Here is a 20,746-nt window from a genome sequence, read left to right on the forward strand (position 1 = left end):
GTATTGTAATTACTGTATATTCTCAGATGTTTATCTGATATTCCATCTATATTCTCAAAGTATTTCCCTTATGCACTCGTCTTGCTCAAAGTCAACTTCAATTTGAGGTCCTAAAATGTCCTCACATCCACACAAACCTGCATGACTTCATCAGATAATACAGTATTACCACACAGAGCTCCACCAATCACATCATCCATTGTCACTGTGATAAAGATTATTCAAAGTCGAGCATGCGTTTGACTAATCTGCAGGCTTTAGCGCACGTTCAGATTATAGGCTATCCTTAAGGTGCACCACACGTACACATACACACACAGTTGTGTGGCATGTTCCAAGATGAGCCCAATTCAGATTGCTGCCTGTCAGTGATATGAACTTAACAGATGGTCAAATGACAGGAAGTTGACGCTAACCTGTCTGAGTACTTCTGTTCTCATACAATCTGCCTGCCATCTGTTTTATTCACTGATCTGTGTGTGCTCTATCCATGTATTATGTATGTGGGCAGGTGTTCCTCCCGAGGACACAAATTTGCATGCTCACACCCGCACGCTTTTCCCAAGATTTGTGCCACTGGGTACTTTGGTTCCAAGGATACACATAGTTTTAAGTACTATAGGGCAGAGTTTACCAACCATGGTGCCAAGTAACCCTGACGTGCCATCAGAGTTTGTCATGTGTGTGGGGGAAAATTATTCAGTTCCACTTCATTTGTCTAAATGTAAATTTTAATTACAATTGTCATTTTTACTCATTTGTCAATTGCGGCAAGATAGAGCAGAATCATTCAACCTTTTGCAAACAACTCCCCACACCCCCAATTAGGGTTGCTAAGCCGACAAGCTTTGTGACTCCAACAGCACAAGCCATTGCAGGCAGACGTATACTAGTGTTCTAAGTGATTTATTTTGACATAATATTATTGCAACATCCTCCAGAATAAGGCAAAAGTATTAACAATATAGAGCGAAAGGTCAAACCGAATATGAGAACACTGAAGCCGAAAACCAAAACAAATTATTCATCAAAATATTTTAAATATATTGTGTATACATTTAAACATAATCAAGCAAATTATCTCAATGTTTATTCGACTAAACAAAGAATATTTTAAAATATAATCTATCTTTGAGAATATTTATTTGCTACTGTGTACTGACATGTCAATAATGCACAACCCAAAATAAAATTAATAACAAATGACCTGTTTAACTTGACCCACTATACGAAAAAAAACAATGTGTATGACCCGCAGAAAAGCCAATTTACTTAAAAAATATATATAAATAAATATGAGGTTCTGCTTTGTTACTAACATTTGCTCTCACTGCTAAGGCTATTTGTTTATTTCCAACTTTATTGTGTATACATTTAAACATAATCAAGCTAATTATCTCAATGTTTATTTGATTAAACAAAGAATATTGTTAAATATAATCTATCTTTGAAAATATTTATTTGCTACTGTGTTGCAACAATGCACAACACAAAATAAGATTAATAACAAATGAACTGTTTAACTTGACCCACTATACATTAAAAAAATGATGCATGTGACCCGCAGAAACGCCAATTTTACTTAAAAATATATATAAATAAATATGAGGTTCTGCTTAGTTACTGACATTTGCTCTCACTGCTAAGGCTATTTATTTATTCCCAACTTTAAATCATACTCTTTATAACACGGGTCAAGTTAAGTCACTGTATTTGAAATGCACAGGCTCCAAATAAACCTCATTGAAATGTGCCTTGACAGACTCCAATAGTTTCAATTTTTTTTCCGTCTTGTAAGCTATTTGCTTTGAAGACGACGAGTGAGTTTCATAATTAGAGATGCATCGGGGGTGCTTATCTCTTTAATTAGCTGCTCAACGGGGGCAAAGAAGAGAGATATACTGATGGGATGTGAATGCGGTGGGGAGCTGGTCATCACTGCAGTACTTTCTTGCAAAATCAATTAATACTGTAAGAAGGAATAGCTGCGCCAGGCCAACACACCCACATTCGCCAGACATGCTGCTTAATAGCAAAAGAATTGCACGCTGTTGATATATTTGTTTGCCAGCCATTGAGTGTTTGGTGGGTATGCCTGTTATCTCCGATTTGCAATTCTTACAACAGAATGAAGTCCTGCTACTTATTGTTTAGTGCTTGTTTCTATAACGGCAAAGTGGTGCCTAAATTTAGATAAACACTATCTAAGTGGTGCCCTGAAATGGAACACCTCAGAAGTTGCACAATTAGTCTAAATTAATACTAACATTATAGTGAATTATAATCATCAAGCTTTGGAAAAACCTTCCTATAACATCGAGTTGGAATTGATCAATGGGACATGTCTCGATTTGGCAATGTTGCCAATGCAAATGCCCCAAATTTGTTCAGCTCAACCCCAAGAATTTCGACTAGACTCAAGCTGAGCCATTCCAAATCCTTAATCTTCTTCTGGCAAAGCCATTCTTTTGTTGATTTGGATGTGAGCTTCAGTAAGTACCGTGTAGAAAGACCAAGTTCCACTTTTCCAGCAGAGCCATTTGATGCCTACTATACCTTTTTGTAGTAAACTGTGGCTGAAATGTTTCCCACGTGTTTGGGTAGTCATGCTTGTTTTCCCTTTTTGGCTTCCATCTTGCCCATTTAGTCTATGGCCGAGGCATGGGAAGAATATAGGACAGTGTTGTGCTGTGTTTAACGACCATTATTTTCAAAAAGTTTATTCAGTTTTGTTTTGTTTTATCATTTGGTGATGGGTGCTTTCATGCCGTTCCATGGTATATTTGTTGAATTTAGAAAATCCAACGGTACTACTTTCCTCAGTCTCAACTAGTTCCCCTGTCACACTGAAATCTTTAAAACCATCTAGACAGAGTGGTGGCATGCAAAGAATCTTGGGACAAATGAAGGGCAATAGTAGACTAAACAAAAAGGCATTATTTGGAGGCACCTTTAAATTGTATTATTCTGATGTCAGCGTCTCTTAATTATGACGCATCTTTTAAAGATTGTGTTTTTATGGAGAAAAAAACTTGTTTAGGTATTGTATGCTGACTTGCTTTTGTGACATTTGTGACAAGATGATTGTCTGCCTCGGTTACAATGAGGCATTGATACGTGACATTTACCACTCTGGACAGGAAGTCACGTGCACAGACACATGTGCAATGCCACTCGTGTGCCACTGGTTTTGTCCTGATGCTGATGCACGTGCGTTCACGGGGGAAAAGTGTGGCCCACCTGCGGAACAAACTTCAAAGGGACCCTGAGCTCATGCTCATTTGTGTCCGCGTGAGAGAGATGAAAGAGGTGCTGGTTCGATTCCTTGGGGATGCTCCGCCGCCCCGCTTCTTATCTGTGCTGGGACCCTCTGGGTTTTTCTCTGCATGCGTATGTCTTTGGATGTGCATATTCACTTTCCCTCATGGGATGAAAAATGACAGTATTTATGTCCTTTTCTGTCTCCATCTATTTATCCTCATAATACATGTTGATTTCTTGCATTTTATTTCTTACTGGTAGACATGTGATATCCTTTAATGTGCTTGTGATGACATCATCCTATTATGTCATCATTTAGCAACTGAGGATATGTTCCTTAATAACTTTGAAGGTGTTTGATTCAATGTCTTTGCTTAGTAAGTCACGACTTTGATCATTAGCAATGCTGATGTAGTTTTCAACTCGCGTTCTCGCATGAACAAAGTGGAAACAAACCAGAAAGTCACCTAACGGACTGTTGCCTTATTGTTGATCCCAGATTAAGGCGTGGCCCCCAACAGATTATCTCACGCACATACACACACACACACACACGCACATTTTGGGGAGTGTGAATCGAGCTTCCTTGATCATACCAACTGCTGTGAACCCCCAATCTCTTCACCCTCTAACATACATACTGAGCACACTAAGTGTGTGTGTGTGGGTGTGTGTGCGCACGTGTGTATTTGTAGCTGCAGGTGTTATTAATAATCCATAAAGAGGGTGGTTCCTCTCGATCAGTCCCTGGGAAGCCCACACAAACACATGCACACATACCCATTTGTTCTGCAGTCTTTGTGAGGACTTTTAGTAATGTGCACGCACACACACAATCAAAAACAATCTGGATCTTGTGTGTGGGTGTGTGATGTTAAAGATGGAGACTCTGAAATGTCAGGAAGTTTTTTTTCAGGAACTTTCTTAAGGAAGTCAACTTTTAAATTTAGTTGTAGGCTTAAACTAATAAACAACATGTGACGTCAATGTTTCCTAAGGAACGTGCTGGTGTCCAATGTTTCTGTTCTCTGTCGATATTTTTGGAGTTCTAGACTTTGCTAGTATGTGTTTTTATCTTTATTATTAGCACCCTATGGTTGTGTTTCTTTTCTTTTTCTATGTAGTACCTTTTTTTAATCTTGACGCCGCAAAAGGAACGCTTTGCCCTAATACCGTATGGCAAATTCTTCCGGGAAATCTACCGTGGGACTTTTCCCAGAACAACAAAAAGAATGAAGTTACTTTTGGAAGTCCCTGTGCCTTAGAATATTGTGAAAACAGGGACTCATGATGGTGAGAGAAGTGTAGTTTTGCTTTTATAGCCAGTAGAAGCCAATCGTCACTACATTGTAGATGTGAGCAAAACCTCATCCTTTTTCATTTTGCCATTGGGGAGGCAGTAAGTGGAAATTCAAATAATTGACACCTTATTATGAACAAGCTATTCAACTTAATTAAAAAAATATTCATGTTAATACGTATAAGGTATAATAATTATTATGGATTTCCCATTGAATATTTTATCGCTACCATCCGATTTTTTTCTTTACATATGTTTTGCTGATACCGATAATTTTAGACCAGTAAAAATAATGTATAAATATAATATAACCAGTAAATGACCAACTATATTTTTCTATTAAAATGAGCCCTGCTGCTAGCTACATCCTCAAGAAATTAGGTGGTCATAAATATTATATGATGCTCCTCTACTAGCGTTAGTTTCAAAAGGAAAAGTAGTCCCACTCAGCAGACATGTTTGCCCAGTGGTTTGATTAAAAGGAGTTGAAAAGCAACATGAAAAAAGGTACTAGATCGTTCTGATCTTGTGGCCAAATCCGATAATCAAAAAATAGCCGTATCAGGTGCCGAAACGATACTGGTATCGGATCGAGACATCACTACTAATAATTTGGATTGATAGAGAGCCTTTAATGGCAAATGGCAAAGACCGCTTTACGTAATGGTGACAAGTGCTAGGCTTAAAGACCAGAGTTGAGTTCTGAAAGTTGGGTTGAAAGTGAATGGATAAAATAGAGAGGACAAAGATTTGGCATGGTGACTCATTACTTCTATAGAAGTAGAAGTGTGAGAGTTATTTTCTGCCAGAGCTTGATGCGGGTGAGAACTCTAGTGACTTGGACATACTTGAGAGTAAACAGGGCTTTTCCAGGCAGCTCAAACACAACTTTGTTGCAGTAGTCCTAGTGGGATGTAATAAATGTGTGAATGAGCGCCTTGGAAACAGCAAGGAACAGAAAGTCTGCGTATATTTTCTTGGTGGAACAAAGGGCAGTTAGGGGAGGGATTTGATATGTGGAAAGAAGGGAGAGAGTGGAGCCCATGATGTCCAATCACGGCGCCCTGAGGGACACCATGGTGTTTTAGGGGCAAGTACGATCATCACTGAAGACAAACTGTTGCTAGAGGGAGAAGCAAAAAAGGGAACCAGGTGGTGGGTTTGCCGCTTAAGGAGAATGGTAAGGGAGACAATATCCAAAGCTGCAGAGAGTTTGAGGAGAATTAGAAAATTGATTTTGCCAGTTTGGCCAGCCAAGCGATCAATTCTGAAATCAGACTGAAGTTTATGGTCGGAGATGTATTGATGGAGTTAGGTAGTAACTGCTTACTGAGAAAGGGATGGTTGGCAATGAAGTAGTAATTCTTGAGGTCATCTTGGTCGAAGGCTAATCACAAATACAGAGTGCTACAGTTTTCGTTTCAAAAGGGGAAAGACAAAATTTAGGAGCTGGAACTGATTACTGCCATTTTCTCTCATTTTATAGAGTTGGGATCAAAGTGTTTGGAGTTTGAATTTGGTCAGAGAACATCTCTAACTAATCTCAAATCACCATGTTATTTTGGTCCTTTATGTTTTTGGGGGGGTTTGTTTAGTTTGCATATAAGGAATTGGATCAAAGCCAAACTCCAATTCAAAGCATTTGATTTTTGGTAAAGAGCACCGTTGTCTCTGATGGTCGGCGTTGCCATGGTGATGGACCATGTTACCATGGTGATAAAGAGTATGGCTGACGGCAAAAAGAACTCGGATAGACTCGAGTGTGTGCTTGTGTGCATCAAGTATTCAGTTTGATATAGTCGAGAACTCTCTCTTTTTTTTAATTGGACATAACACACATCTACGTACACACACACACTCGCACATGAAGTGAAGTCCATGAAATTCCTAGTTATGAAAGCATGAGTTTCCCAGTTGATACAAAACTTGCTGACTATTTCATGAAGGTTTATATTTTCAAACGTTTTTTCTCTTATTTGTTTGTTATTGACAAATATGGGGCAAAGTACAAAATGGCAGCAAACCTCACCAGAGGAATTCTGCCGAACAGGCTCCATGGCAGATAAAAGAGCAAGTTCCTATTGAATGGATTGTTTTTTTCCCCTTGTGTTACCATTTCCTCTCAGGGCGCCACCTCTTCCTTCCTTCTTCCCGTGTGTGCTTGTGTGTATTTGCTATTTAAACTTGCATGCTACCTAGCAGGAAGTCACACTCTGTATAGCCATGTCACATCAGCACAGAAATTTTATCAGCACTCGATTTTGTATGAGTCAAGTAAATTCCTGCTCGCCGATAAAGGTGGTACAGGGGTGCTGGTCCCTTGCTTATAGAGGCTGTTGTAACGAAGATATTGAATTGATCTTTCACACCATCCAGGCTGGCAAATCACAGCACACATTGGAACTCCGGATATTTTTGGGGAGTTAAAATTCTGTGATGGCTAAAATTGCGGCGTGTGCCCTGCCTCTCACTCAAGGCCAAAGGTGACTCCAGATCACTTGTAACCCGGATCATGATAAGAAGTACAAAATGGAGGCATGGATAAAATAAAACCGCTACAGGGGTTGATTAAAGCATTCATTTGTTACCACAATTTTGCCAAATGTAAGTGTTTTCCACTTAGAAGATAACACTAAACGCTGCAGTCTTCTGTTTATCTCATCTCATTTTCTGAACCGCTTTATCCTCAGGGTCGCGGGGGGTGCTGGAGCCTATCCCAGCTGACTTCAGGCCAGAGGCGGGGGACACCCTGAATTGGTGGCCAGCCAACCTCTGTTTAACTCTAAGCTTTTTTTCTACTTCATAATTCAGAAGGACTCACTCACAGTGAATAAGCTGAATTTATGTAAGGTTTTTAGGCGATAATAGAGGATGAGTTGCAAAAAATGATGTGAGTACCGAATCGCAAGTATACTGGGGTTTATTGTTCGATTGAATTTAAAACAGACATCTAGTGAGAGTAATGCAACATTCCGTACATCGCATCTCTTACAATTAGTTTTGACAAATAGGGAAATATTCACATGTTCTTGTAGAAACTCTGGAAAAAAAATAGGATGTTAATAATGAGCACAAATGTGCGTCAGGGTCGGTTGACTGTGTTCTATATATGCAGATTAGAGGTCTTTCATGTGTCACTTTGCAGAGTTACAAGCATCAGATTAACTCTCAGATTAATGAATAAATGCTTGTGGTTTTATTTGTGTATGCGCGTGTGTTTCATAGGCAGCTTTAATAGGGATTTAACAGACTGTCCTATTTGGATGCTACTTTATATTTCAACACAAAAACTTAAAACACTAAGGCTCTGATTTTTTTATGTGGTGAAATCTTCCCGGATGAAATTGTTGTTTATGTATGTGGCCCAAATTTAATTTTTACAACAGACACCTGAAGCACACATTTTGCATTTGTAATGTATATTTTATCCTGATCTTTCTCAGGCTTAAATTTTTTCCATATAATAGCCTTTTCTTTTCTCATTTGAAAATGACATTTTTACCACAAGCCCGGTTTCCAGTCTCAGTTTAGTTTTTCTATAACACAACTGCCACACCCTATAATGCACAACAAACCCACATCCAGGTTAGCCATCTCGTGCAAAATTTTAAACTTCTTTTAGATTTGTACTAGGTGTGATTCTGTTAGTATTCTGCACATAAGTATAACCTACTTCTACTACAAGGCAATAGTTTGTGCCTGTAACATTCTGTTTAAAAAAGTGTTGACATCACCTGTGTGGAGTTTGCATGTTCTCCCCGGGCCTGCGTGGGTTTCCTCTGGGTACTCCGGTTTCCTCCCACATTCCAAAAACATGCATGGTAGGCCGATTGAACACTCTAAATTGCCCCTAGGTATGGGTGTGTGTGCATGGTTGTTTTTTGTCTCCTTGTTCCCTGTGATTGGCTGGCCACCGATTCAGGGTGTCCCCCGCCTCAGCTGGGATAGGCTCCAGCACCCCCCGCGACCCTAATGAGGATAAAGCGGTTCAGAAAATGAGATGAGATGAGAAAGTGTTGACATTCCTAAAATCTATTTTAATATCAACTATACTCTAATATTTTTAGATTTAGTGTCAGGATAAGAAGGTTTTTTTCTTTCTCTGATATTGTATTTCATGACGTGGGGGTGGGCGACTGCCAGTTGCATGTGGCAGATGTTAACTGCCTTTTCATGTCGTTTGTTATACGTATGACCTTGCTGAATGACACATTTTAGCAGCAGCAGCAATCCTTGTTGTATTTGTCTCCTTCCGCTCGAGCTTTTATTAAAGTGTATCATTTTTCTCCAAGTGTTGGTCCTATCGCTCGTCACCTCAAGGGTCAACATTTTCCCCTGTCAGTCAAAGAAATTGCCACTCGTCGAATGCGCCAATCTAGTCCTTTTTAAAAGTATCTCTTTAGGCTTCCTTTCAACAAGTTCAATTGTAGAGTATGTTTTGAGCTTCCTGTCTATGCAACAAGATGGTCAGGTTAGAGTGGGGTTTAAAGAAGCGACACGAAAGAAGAATGTTAAGTCTTAAATCAGAAATAGCTGGAAGCAGATGACTGCCTCATTCTCCCTGTGTATGAGAATGTAAGTGTCTTCGTGCCTTTTGGGAAGTAGTCGTTCAGCAGCATTTCCATAGCAATCTCTGATAGAAACATTGATTTTCGTGCACGTTACGTTCTCCTCCAGCTCCGTTTCTTTTTTTGCTCCAGTGTAAAAAGATGCGGTACAACATCTGGTTCAGTCAGTTTTTTTCATTATAAAAAACATATTTTGACAAAAATGTTGCCTTTACTCTTTGTTATTAAACTACTGCTTTAATGATTACAAAAGTAGCTTCTCAGAAAACCTATTCTTTATTTAAGAAAACATACTGCGTTACAATAACTAGTATTGGGGCTACTTTACAACAACACTATGTTAGACATATTTTAGGTACTCTGAAACTGCTACACTCTGGTCTCAATATCTTTACGTGGGTGTTTTTCGACAGTTGGCCATTTTTTTAAGGAGTACATAAATTGACAAATATATATATATATTCAAACCCACGCATATAGTTAATTCTTCAAAGTTAGTGAGGTCTGGCGACAAATCAAGAACAAGCTACCATGGAACAAGCTCGCTCTGGCTTCACAAGCAAAATCTGGGCTGGACAACGTGTGTTTATACGTATACTTGCAGTCGTGATGAATCTGTTGACTGTCTCGCTCGGGGCAATCTTGATGAGGACAATCTTGCCTGGGATCGATGAAAATTGATTTATTTTCTGGATGCTCGTTAAACCTTGCTAGGGAATTTAATCAAAAGGTACGATAGACCACTAGGAATTGATGAATTAATTGTGATAAAGGAAGGGAAAAGTTGACTATGTCACTAGTTGGAGGAGGTGCTTCCATGTGTCAACAAGAAGAACATTTGTGAGGCGAGTCACATACTGTAACTGAATCAGATGGTTTTAAATGCTCCAATCAGTGGCAACTAGAACGTTTCCTGAAAGTCCTGTCAAGACGTCACGTTAGGAAGTTTATGCTCTGCATGGGTCATCATAGAAGAATTTATCAAGGCTTTCAGATTCTTCAGCAAAGGACAGATTTGACAGCCCAATGCTTGACATTTCAAAATTTTCCTTCAGGTAGCGCCTCAATATGAATCCTGCTCCATCAAATTTAGACAGTACAGGTTGGAAAGTTTTTTTTTTTTTTTGGTTGTTTGCAATTGGGGGTAGAAATGGGCTTTAAATGGCAAGACTTTCTAATGGGGGACCCCCAATGAAGTACTTTGTGGGCTTTTGGAAGAACGAGCATAGTATATACTGAAAACCTGAAATCTGTAAAAGAAGGTATCTTAATTCCCTCTGGAACTTAAGTAAGAAAGGTCAAAATATTGAAAGGAATGTGTTTCCATTGAGAGGGGCCGTCAGATGCTGTCCTGGGAGTTACACGTCCCATTAAAGTTGAAGTCCTTGAAACCCATCCATCCATCCATCCACTTTTCTGCACTTATCCCATTCCCTCTGGGCTGGTCAAGAACAGAGCACAGAGAAATAAACTCTCTCTTTCACGCAAACAAACAATTTAAAGTCTTCAATCAGGTCCACAGGGAAAGATTCACCCCGAGACCTTTTGACTACGACGGCTACCCAAGCGCTAACAGCTTGATTCACAGTGCCCGACTTGTGTTTAATTGTGTACACAAACATTGTGTACCGCAACAAACTCACTGTGTCAGTGTGTGCATGTGCGCATCCATGAAATGCATTTCCTCCCAATTACAGCACATCACCTTTCACCTCACCCCCGCAGACCCCCTCAGTCCCAAACCTCATTCGCCACGGCGCTTGCTTGCTTCACCGCTCGACAAGCTGCTTTTCACATTGGATGACTCCACCCCCCCTCACACGCCCCATCACCAGCCCCCACTCGGCCTTCATCTTTTGTTTCGGCTACAAAGCCTCATAACCGCGCACACACACACCAACTCACAGACCGCCGGGTGGTGTTAAATGTAATTTTCTATTGCTGCCTTCACACTTGTGCACCTGTTTTACTGTTGCCAGAGGCTTTGGAAAAAAAGTCTTAATTAATGATGACACATGCATAAAGTAGATGTGCGCATAATACACATGCAGACAGTTTATATATACAAGTTGAAATTGATATTCTAACTCAACGGTTACACATACTTCTGATAGACCTAAGCACTTCCACGCTAGAGCCACACCCCGTCTATGCTAGAACTAGGCAAACATGTATTTTTTTTCTTCAAAAATCCTCTCACACTTCTTTGTAGCTCCCTTAGTTTTTGGAAAATGTTTGTACCGGTACCATATATGTTTTCAGTTGTGTGCATGTGAAGATACATCAATCTAAAGCACACACCTACACAATATTTATGTATGCAGGTCCACCAGCTGTCAATTCACTTTCTCTTATATACGCGCACACACGCACACACGCACACATGCAGGCTCGCTCGCACGCACGCGCGCGCGCGCACACACACACACGCACGTGCACACACACGCTAACTCCATAGCTGTGTGTTGGGTTTTTCTCTTTTCAATTGATGTAGGTGTGTGTGTGTGTGTGTGTGTGTGTGTGTGTGTGTGTGTGCATGCGTGCAGTTGTCGTGTGTGTGTGTGTGTGTGTGTGTGTGTGTGAGAGATTAATATTTCATGAGGGTCTTGGGGAGAAATTGACAAACGCCCCCAGATGAGCTCTTAAGGCACGCACACACACGAACGCATACACACGCTTCAGTGAATACCAAAAAGCATCTTTGTTAGACGTTTAGAATCATCGTGGTTGGCAGACACCATCGGTGTGTGACAGTGATCTATAGCTTTGCACATGCAGTGTGTGTTGTGTGCTTGTTGTGACTGCTGACATGAGCTTAGGTTGTGTGTGAGGCTGTCGACAAATAAATGAGCAGCTTTTTGCCACGGTTCACTGATTTAGATGAACGGAGAAAATGAGATAAGACACGTTCTACTAACCCAAAATATGTGTACATCAAATCCCTTGTGAGGGTTGGGCAGTAGTAGTGGGTGGTAGTAATACAGCAAAATTCCTGACAGGTGTTTGATACTTGAATCATCTGTGCTCTTATAATTGGTCTTTCAACAATCCTATTTGTCACACACTTCACAGATTGACACCATGAGATCAGATTGACAACTGATAATTCATTTTCTATTGGCTGGTCCCGTTAGTGCAGTGGCAACTAGTGGCTGCCAACTATAAGAACAGATTATGATAATAAAAGTTTAAAAGTACAAATATCGTGAGCAATCCCCACCATCTGGTTCTTTGAAATTGACTGTCATGAGGCAGAATTTGTGGCAGTTGGAAAATTTGAATTTGGCAAAGAAACACATTTTTGCTTCAAATGTGTCGTTCGCCTTGTCGGTCACAAATCACTGCGTGTTCACACATTTTTGTTCACTTTTTATGTTATCATGTAGTATCCTCTCTGATTCATGCCCCAATACAACCCAGAACTCTTCATATCTACTTTTACTCAATTTCTCAGAATCTCTTTCAGAGTTATAACAGTAAACCAACAGTAAAAAAAACGTTTAAATCGTATTTGCTTTTTGGCTCATTAATACACTTATCTAAAAATAGTCCAAAGTGATAAATTGAGTTCTCTTGGATGTGGTTTTCTTGAGTTTTTTTTGTTTTGTTTTCTTTGTTCTGCAAAGTTTGTTTCACTAGCATAAATATAAACAAATAGTATAAAATCTTCTCTATATGTATTTTTTGTAATTTACTTTAGGATTATTTTGTTGTTTTTGCTGTACCTTAACTCTTTCACTGCCATTGAGTTATAGACATTAAATCCATTTTTTTAACTATTCAATGTTGGAACAAATATTAAAATAATTGATGAAAAACATTACCTGAAGGCCTATAAATCATCAAAAGATTCAGAGATTCTGAAGAAATGTCTGCATGTTAAGTGCCAAAGCTGAAAACCAGAAAACGTGAAAAACTAATATTAGGTAGCAAAGTTCACCACCACATCTTCAATGTTCTAACTTTAAAACCATATTTAATATCAACAACCCAGTAACGCCGCCTTCTCCAGGCCTGAATTCGCCTGAAATGGAGTGACGCAAAATTACAATGCGTTCCGAGTACAAATGTCTAATTAATTTTGCAAATCACGGCGTCAAGTCCTTGGGGCCAAAGAATTGTAATTAAAGAAAAATTCGAAAGCCAACATCTGTGATGGTTTGGGGTTGCCTAAGTCCCCACGGCAAGGGTCAACCGCACATCTGCGAAAGTTCAATTAATTGAGAAAGTTACATAGTAATTTAAGCTAAAAATAAAAGAAGCCATTACTTTTATATCAGATTTGCACAAATCATGTTGCCAAACATGAGAATTTGTGAAGGTTTGCGGCTCCAATTTGATTTTCGCAGTTCTACAATGCTGATATTTCAAGCATCACAGGTTCAGATGCATTTCAAAGGTATACTTTTATTATGCAGTTTTCTTTATGGCCCTGCAACACAGTGCAAGAAGATGAATGGTGAAATTGCATTTGGTCCATTTGGTCGCTTCACATTCATCTTAACCCTTAAGGTACTGAGCTTTTTCTTTTTCTTTTTTTTGGACAGTTTTTTTTAAAGATACTTTTTATTTTTCTCTAAATAAATCATGTAAGAAAATATCTTTCTTTGTATATTTTCCTCATCTCTCTAAACTTTTATTATTATCCTTACCATGTTAGGCCAAAATATGAACAAAACAAAAACAAGCGTGGGTTGTTCCGCCCCAAGAGCATGAGTGTACACTCATGTACGGGTAAACATCTTTTCCAACATGAAATCAAAACAAAATCTCAGTGCAATAAAACCAAAAAAGTGGGAGAGAGTTTGAAATCCACACTTTTGAATAATGTTGACAACAGCGTTTTATGTGAAATTGATTATTTTTCATGGTGGTTTAAAGACACCAAGTAGGTTATCACACTGGCGTGATCATTGCACTCAGAGGGTTAAACTAATTAACGCCTGCGTTAATAAAACAACAATGTGATCCTATTGTAAGAGAGAATATAAAAGATATAGCTTGTTTTTATGTATAATCTACAGCATGTTATCAATCCAAACATTTTCTAAAACATTCATTTACACTGTGTCCCTAAATGCGCCATGTGTGCTTACATGGTAGCTGTTCAGTGCAGGTGGCTGTTGGCAGGAGCTGTGAGCCCCCCATACCAATTACACTGGCAAATGGCGCGCTAAATGCTAAAACTACTCCGCTGTTTTTTTATGCACACATTTAATTCAATTTATTTTCTATTGATCACGTGGCTCACAGTTTTTGCACCAACTAGTCTGCAGACGACTGCACGAGTGTACCAAACTGTGGAGCGTGATCTGTTCCATCGTACAACGTGTAATAACCTCAATGTCAGTTAATCTTTCAGCACTAATGTGTATTTACCATTTAAGTTTGATGGGCCATTGACTCGCTAAATCTCATTCTTCCTGACCTTCAACTCTTTCTGTGACCAATCATATTCCATTCATCCAAATTCTGTACCGCTTGTCTTCACAAGGGTTGTTAGGGGTACTGGATCCTGTCCCAACCAACTATGGGCTGCAGGCGGGGGACACCCTGAATTGGTTGCCAGCCAATCGCAGGGCACACTGAGAAAAACAACCATTCACACTCACAGTTAGGGACAATTTAGAGTGTTGACCCAGGCTACCATACATGCTTTTGGGACATGGGAGGAAACCGGAGTACCTAGAGAAAACCCACACATGCACGACGAGAACATGCAAACTGCGCAGAGAAAGGATCTCAATGGAGATTGAACCTTTGATCTCAGGACTGCTAGACACACGTGCAAACCACTCTTCGGCTGTGTGATGATATATAATCTAATATTATATATTAAAATAAATCAATGATTGCACTGTTAATGCAGTCAATTCCTTGGACAAATGCTGTATGATTCCCTTTTTGCTTTTTTTGTCAGTTTTTTTCTTTTGTTTTTACAACGATAAGCCCACCAGTTACATGATCCCATATGCATAAACTGTGCAGTTGTAGTTATGTGATGATATTCATTCATAAATGCAACCCGCGGCTATACAGGTCTAATGGAATAGTTCTATTTTCATGCCTCCCAAAACAAATGGCGCATCACCGCAGGGCGGCGCACGGTTACTCAGCTATCGTTAAGGTGCGAAGGGTGTGGTCCGCTTAAAAGATATCTAGCAGAACCTCGATCTTTTCTCTCTTGCTCTGTTACTAACGGCCGGCCTCCAGCTGCTGATGAAATATTAATGACCTTGACCACGCCCCCGGTGCAACACGCCCCCCTCGTTGTACCCTCCCCCTCCGCTCACTTCTTCCTTTCCATAAGTCTAAGTGTCTCTCACTCTCACTCTCTCTCTCTCACAGAACAATGTGTGGTTAACAATAGTGGGATTACAGCCGCCCACATCTGCGAGCGCCCCGCCTTCCCCACTGCCCCCCTCACCACCCCCCATCTGTCTGTGGCGGCTCGCCTCGCTCTGTTTCATCCACTTCTACTCGTCTGCTGCTGGGAGGAATGAAAGGACCAGCGCGTGTCTGCTGATTTAAGTAAGTGTCTCTCGCCCACACACTTTCTGGGATTGACAGATGCCTGCTTAATTGGGCTAATTAAGGTCATTATTTTACACGCCGGACAAGTTTCCTCTGCATCCTGTGGCAAAGATGTGTGTGTGTATGTGGTTCTGGTGTTGCTTGATGGATGCTCTTTTGACTTGTGATAAACCATAGCTTCCATTGTGTCGAAATGTTCTCCTTCACATCAGAACCGTCAGGGAGTGATGATGATGATGATGATGATGATGATGTTGAAGCATCAGTTGCATGCAGGCAGGCTCAGCAGTCAAAGTTTGGGGTGATGATAGTACCTGTGACCTAATAAAAGAAAAAAAGAATACCATTCAGGTCTGATACCTTCAAGTCGGTTTGACCTCTTTCATTATCTTTAACGGTTTATAGAAATGACTGATTGATATTCAGACGCAAATTTGCACAATTTAGTAGGATTAGAAAACTGACCCAACACTGAATGAATTTCCGAGTGAAAATGTTCCAATTGAAGCAACTCACTCATTCTCAGTGCAGACAGATTGAGAGTTCTCGGGCTCTGTTGCGCCACGACAATTATAGATTTATAGATGTATGCGCCTACAGGGCGGAAAATCTATTTTCTTCTCCCTTCTTTAAATTCCTATTTATTTGCAAAGTTTCCACCCGGTCATCATTATGATCATAAAACTAATTTAAACATTAGACATAACCCAGACACACAGAAGATACCGTTTTTACATTATAGTCATTTATTTTATTAATGTAGCTACCTGGCCCAAAGTGAAAAAGTCATTGCCCTCCTTGTTAAATCAAGAATTCCTTGTGGCTGATCATGTTTTTTGGGCAAAACGGAGTTCATTTTCACTGACCACACCCAATCGAGATCACCTCCAGATCTGTTGAATCAGCGTAAATTGGGCCTGTCTAGTATAGTTTGTCAAAATATTTCAAATGAGCTATAACAGAATGCCATCATTTTTGTTAAAATAAAATCAAGAAAAGATGAAAGATTAAGTGTGAAAAAAATCAGCCTTAAAAACATTTTAGAAGAATGAAAAATATTTTTCAAGACTATAAATCAATAACAACAATGACGCCCACTCAAAAGGCACAATATAATTATTTGAAAATGTGTACTATATTGTTTATATTTTATTGTCCATATAACTACAAGTCATTCATACACGTACAATCAAAGTCAAAATTCAGTTTGAAGGCCTGAAGCTTAGCCTAAGAACCACCCAAAAATTTGGAATATTGATCCCGCATCTAGTGGCCATCACCTGACGTCTGATGATGTCTCGTTTTGAGTGATGCTGTTCTTTGTTTTAGATGTTCTTGGCGTGGTCCTCCCATGAGATGAGGTCCCGAGTCTATCGTATTTTTCTTATGTATTGGAAAAAGGACAGCAGTTTGTCAGGAACATTTGCATTTAAATATGACTGATTTTAACCATAGGCTAGTTTCCACATGTTGACCTGTGGCAGGTTGATAACATAAACGGGGTGTTGCATGTCAGTGAGCGCTGAGCATACATTTCCTCACTGCCGCTTCAAATCTCCGCCCTTTTTCTGTCTCTGCATTCTCATTTTTATGCTTGTTGTCATAACAACCTACAAATGTAAACCTGTGTGTGTCTGTTTTAATAGTACTACTCTTAAAACTTAGCAGTTAGTCCGAGATCATGATTTTTTTTTCCCACCCTCTCTCCTTTAAGCTTCTACATTGTGCTGACTTCCACAACCTGTACGGAGCACTTAAACAGCCTTTCTTGTGATCAAATGCACACACCTAATTAATTGTAGAGGAGGCGGCACTGGCAAGCCTGTGCACGCACGCAAGGTCTATGAATGGTTAATAGACTTCATGTGATTTTCACTGGCACTTTCATTAAATAGATTTAAGCAACTGGGAGGACGAGCTTTGATTGGAGGGAGATGAATGCAGACGTGTTGACGGTGAAAAGGAAGATTAAAGAGATTTGGAAATATAAAATGGGAGATGTTTAGCTCTGTGCTTTTTGGCTTTTTCCCTTTCATTTTTTACAAATAAATCAAGCCAACTCACTTTTATAAAGCCAACCAAATTCTAACATACTTTTCTGCAATCCTGATTTTTTTTGTGCATTATCAAAGTTCCTCTCTGGGTACTAGTCTTTCTCTACCTTTATAATCTACACTCTGACCTTCTCTATACTTCTTGAGCAGTAGCCTTAAGGCATAATGCACCTCCAGGGCATTTTCTAGGCATGAAACCATACTGCTGCTCACAAATACTCATTTATGTCCTCATAGTAACCTCCACTATACTTACCTATGACTTCATTGGACGGATCATTAACTTTATTTCTCTACAGTTCCCCCAACTCCGCACATAGCCCTCGTTTTTAAATATACCATCATACACCAATCTTTATATAATCTTTAAACTACAGCAGGGGTGGTGAACAAGTTAGACACAAAGAGCCAAAGTTTGAAACGGTGATAGTCAAAGAGCTACAACTTGCGTCAGAAGCAGCATAAAAAATCTAATCTGCCAAATTATTTTTTATAAATATTTTATTATTTGTTTTTAATTGGCCCTGATGAATTTGCGTTTGTTTTAAGAGAGAATTAAAATAATAGAAACATGAAACAAGGCAAAGAGCCACGGTATATACAAACTTTGATACGAAGCAAAGAGCCGCATGCGGCTCAAGAGCCACGTGTTCGCCACCCATGAACTACTAGAGCTTGGACTTTACAAGCCCACTATCACCGCAGGGGGTGCTTTTCTGATTTTGATAGAATGGGCTTCACTGATCCACATCCGGTAGTCCTTTTTGTAAAATAAAGCAGGAAAGTGCAAAACTACAGTTTTAGCCCAAGCCAGAGTCAGTTACTGTAAGTGATCTAAAATCATTAAAACTGTACGCTGTAACCTGTACAACACAACTGGTGCCTCAAATGCCGTACCTGGATAAAGGTTGACTGTTTATACTTGGGTTAAAAAGGGAGTCAGGACACAATTGCCACCATTTAAAATGCTTGTAAAGGACAGGAATGATTACATGAAAATGTTTATGCTCACTTTTTCACAACATAAAACAATGGACACCAAGCAAAGGGTGGGGCAGAAGCTTCAGCTTTTGTCCAGCCCCAGCCCCCACCTTATCCCCCTGTCACACAATCGCATTTTTCTTTGACAGATGCATTTCATTATCTACACGGCAAACCAAAAATACACAAAACACGGTTGTGTTACCAAAAAAAACACACACACGCACAAAAACCCAGATAGATATGCAAGGCATAGTAGTTGTTGATCCTGGTGGTTTGTTTCTTTAGTTTTAAGATACAAGTTATTTTATTTTTTGTTTCACACTTTATTTTGCTTTTAGATGGAAAGAGTGATTTGTATACCTTATTTTTTCCATTTCAGTTTTCTGGAAATGCATTCAATAACTTTAACCCTTGAACAGAAATGCATGAACTTGTTAAAACTGCTGCATCTTTTTGGCTTCCAATTGACTTCTTCACTGAGGCTATATCTTCCCCATTTTCTCTGACAAACAGACTTTGAATTATAAAATAAAGTAGGTTTTCTGATTTGAACAGGATTAGCACTGTTTTCTTAGCCACTAAATCCATGAATTTAGTGTCTTAGCTTAATGAGTAATGGAGTGGTGGCATCATTTTAGCTATCCCACATTGTTCATTGCAGTCTCTGTGTTTAGTATCTTGGAAGTGTGGTTTTGCAGGCACTCCTTGTATCTTAACACAATATGTTAAGCAGGGTCAGATCAATGCACAGTAATGTGCATCTTACTTAACACACCACTGCTCTTTTTACCTGCCATTTCCAATTTAGTTAGTGGATCTTGAGTCCGCGTTCTCCGTACTTGTGTTCTTTCATTCAATTCTTTCATTTCATTAAATCTACATGAGTAGATAAAAGCTATTTTTAATTTCCAATTATCACCAACCTCTTTTGTTATAAAAAGAAAGCTTTATTTTGCATTGAATTTCCTCAGTTTTCCTTTCACTTTCTTTAAGATGAACAGAAAGCTTCCAGATATGTTCTTATGTACAAAATGGACAATTTTGGTCGTACCTTGGGTAACACACATTTAATAGCTGCTACTCTAGTTTTGACCCTCAGCCATTTTTAAAAGATGCCTTTCGTGAGCGAGTGTCTCACCATTTTCATTCCTTATGGTTCCATTTCCTTGGCTAATCTCTTTTACTGTGTGCCAGCCTGCCCTTTGGTCCCACCACCAATTCTGCTGGTAAAATCATTTAAACACTGATTCTAAGCTTCTAACCTTATAGCCTTTCCATTTGCAGTTTTGAATGAATGCTTTCTCTACTCTTCTGCCTACGGACATGCTTTCCTCTTCTCCTTTATCTCCATCCCATGTACCTAAATATCAACCTGTACTAGGTTAATGTTGCCAATGGTGGTCCTTGTTAACATAGGCTGCAAATAATGCGGTGTGAAATCATTAGGATGAACACTCAAAAAGTTAATGATGTTCATCTTCTTGATAGGTGGAGACTCCTTAAAATATATTTTGGGAAGGCTAACATGGAGAGTTCATTCTTAAAGCTGTGCATAAACATGCTTTTTTTGGACCATTGCAAAATCAATGTTTTTGACTAATGCAGTGAACTGCTGTCTGTATTAAAAAAAGAAAAACAATGGTGGATGTGGTTTTCGTCTTCTCTGTTTTAGTCAACTCATCCTTCATTTAGACCGGGGGTCGGCAACCATAGTTTCTGGAGCCTCATGTGGGTCTTTAACTCTGCCTTAGTGGCTCGCTGGAGCTTTTTCAAAAATATTTGGAAATGGGGAGGGAAATATATTCATTCATTCGTTCATTTTCTGAACCCCTTTATCCTCACTAGGGTTGCGGGGGGTGCTGGAGCTTACCCCAGCTGACTTCGGGCCAGAGGCGGGGGACAACCATTCACACTCACACTCATACCTAGGGGATATTTAGAGTGTCCAATCAGCCTACAATGCACGGCTTTGGAATGTGGAAGGAAACCGGAGTACCCGGAGAAAACCCACACACAACTGGGAGAACATGCAAACTCCACACAGG

General features: G+C 39.6%; 1 protein-coding gene across 5 annotated transcripts in view; it reads left to right on the plus strand.

The window, feature by feature from the left end:
- The window catches only part of plxnb3 (plexin B3), a 49,726-nt gene that overhangs the window by 1,670 nt on the left and 27,310 nt on the right, over positions 1–20,746 (plus strand). For all 5 annotated transcript variants that reach the window (XM_077600855.1, XM_077600872.1, XM_077600881.1 and 2 more), the window contains exon 2: positions 15,478–15,660. The gene's annotated coding sequence lies outside the window, so the exon portion shown is untranslated. The remainder of the gene's footprint in view (positions 1–15,477; positions 15,661–20,746) is intronic.

Source organism: Stigmatopora argus, chromosome 1 (assembly GCF_051989625.1).
Source record: "Stigmatopora argus isolate UIUO_Sarg chromosome 1, RoL_Sarg_1.0, whole genome shotgun sequence".
Classification (NCBI taxonomy): Eukaryota; Metazoa; Chordata; class Actinopteri; order Syngnathiformes; family Syngnathidae; genus Stigmatopora; species Stigmatopora argus.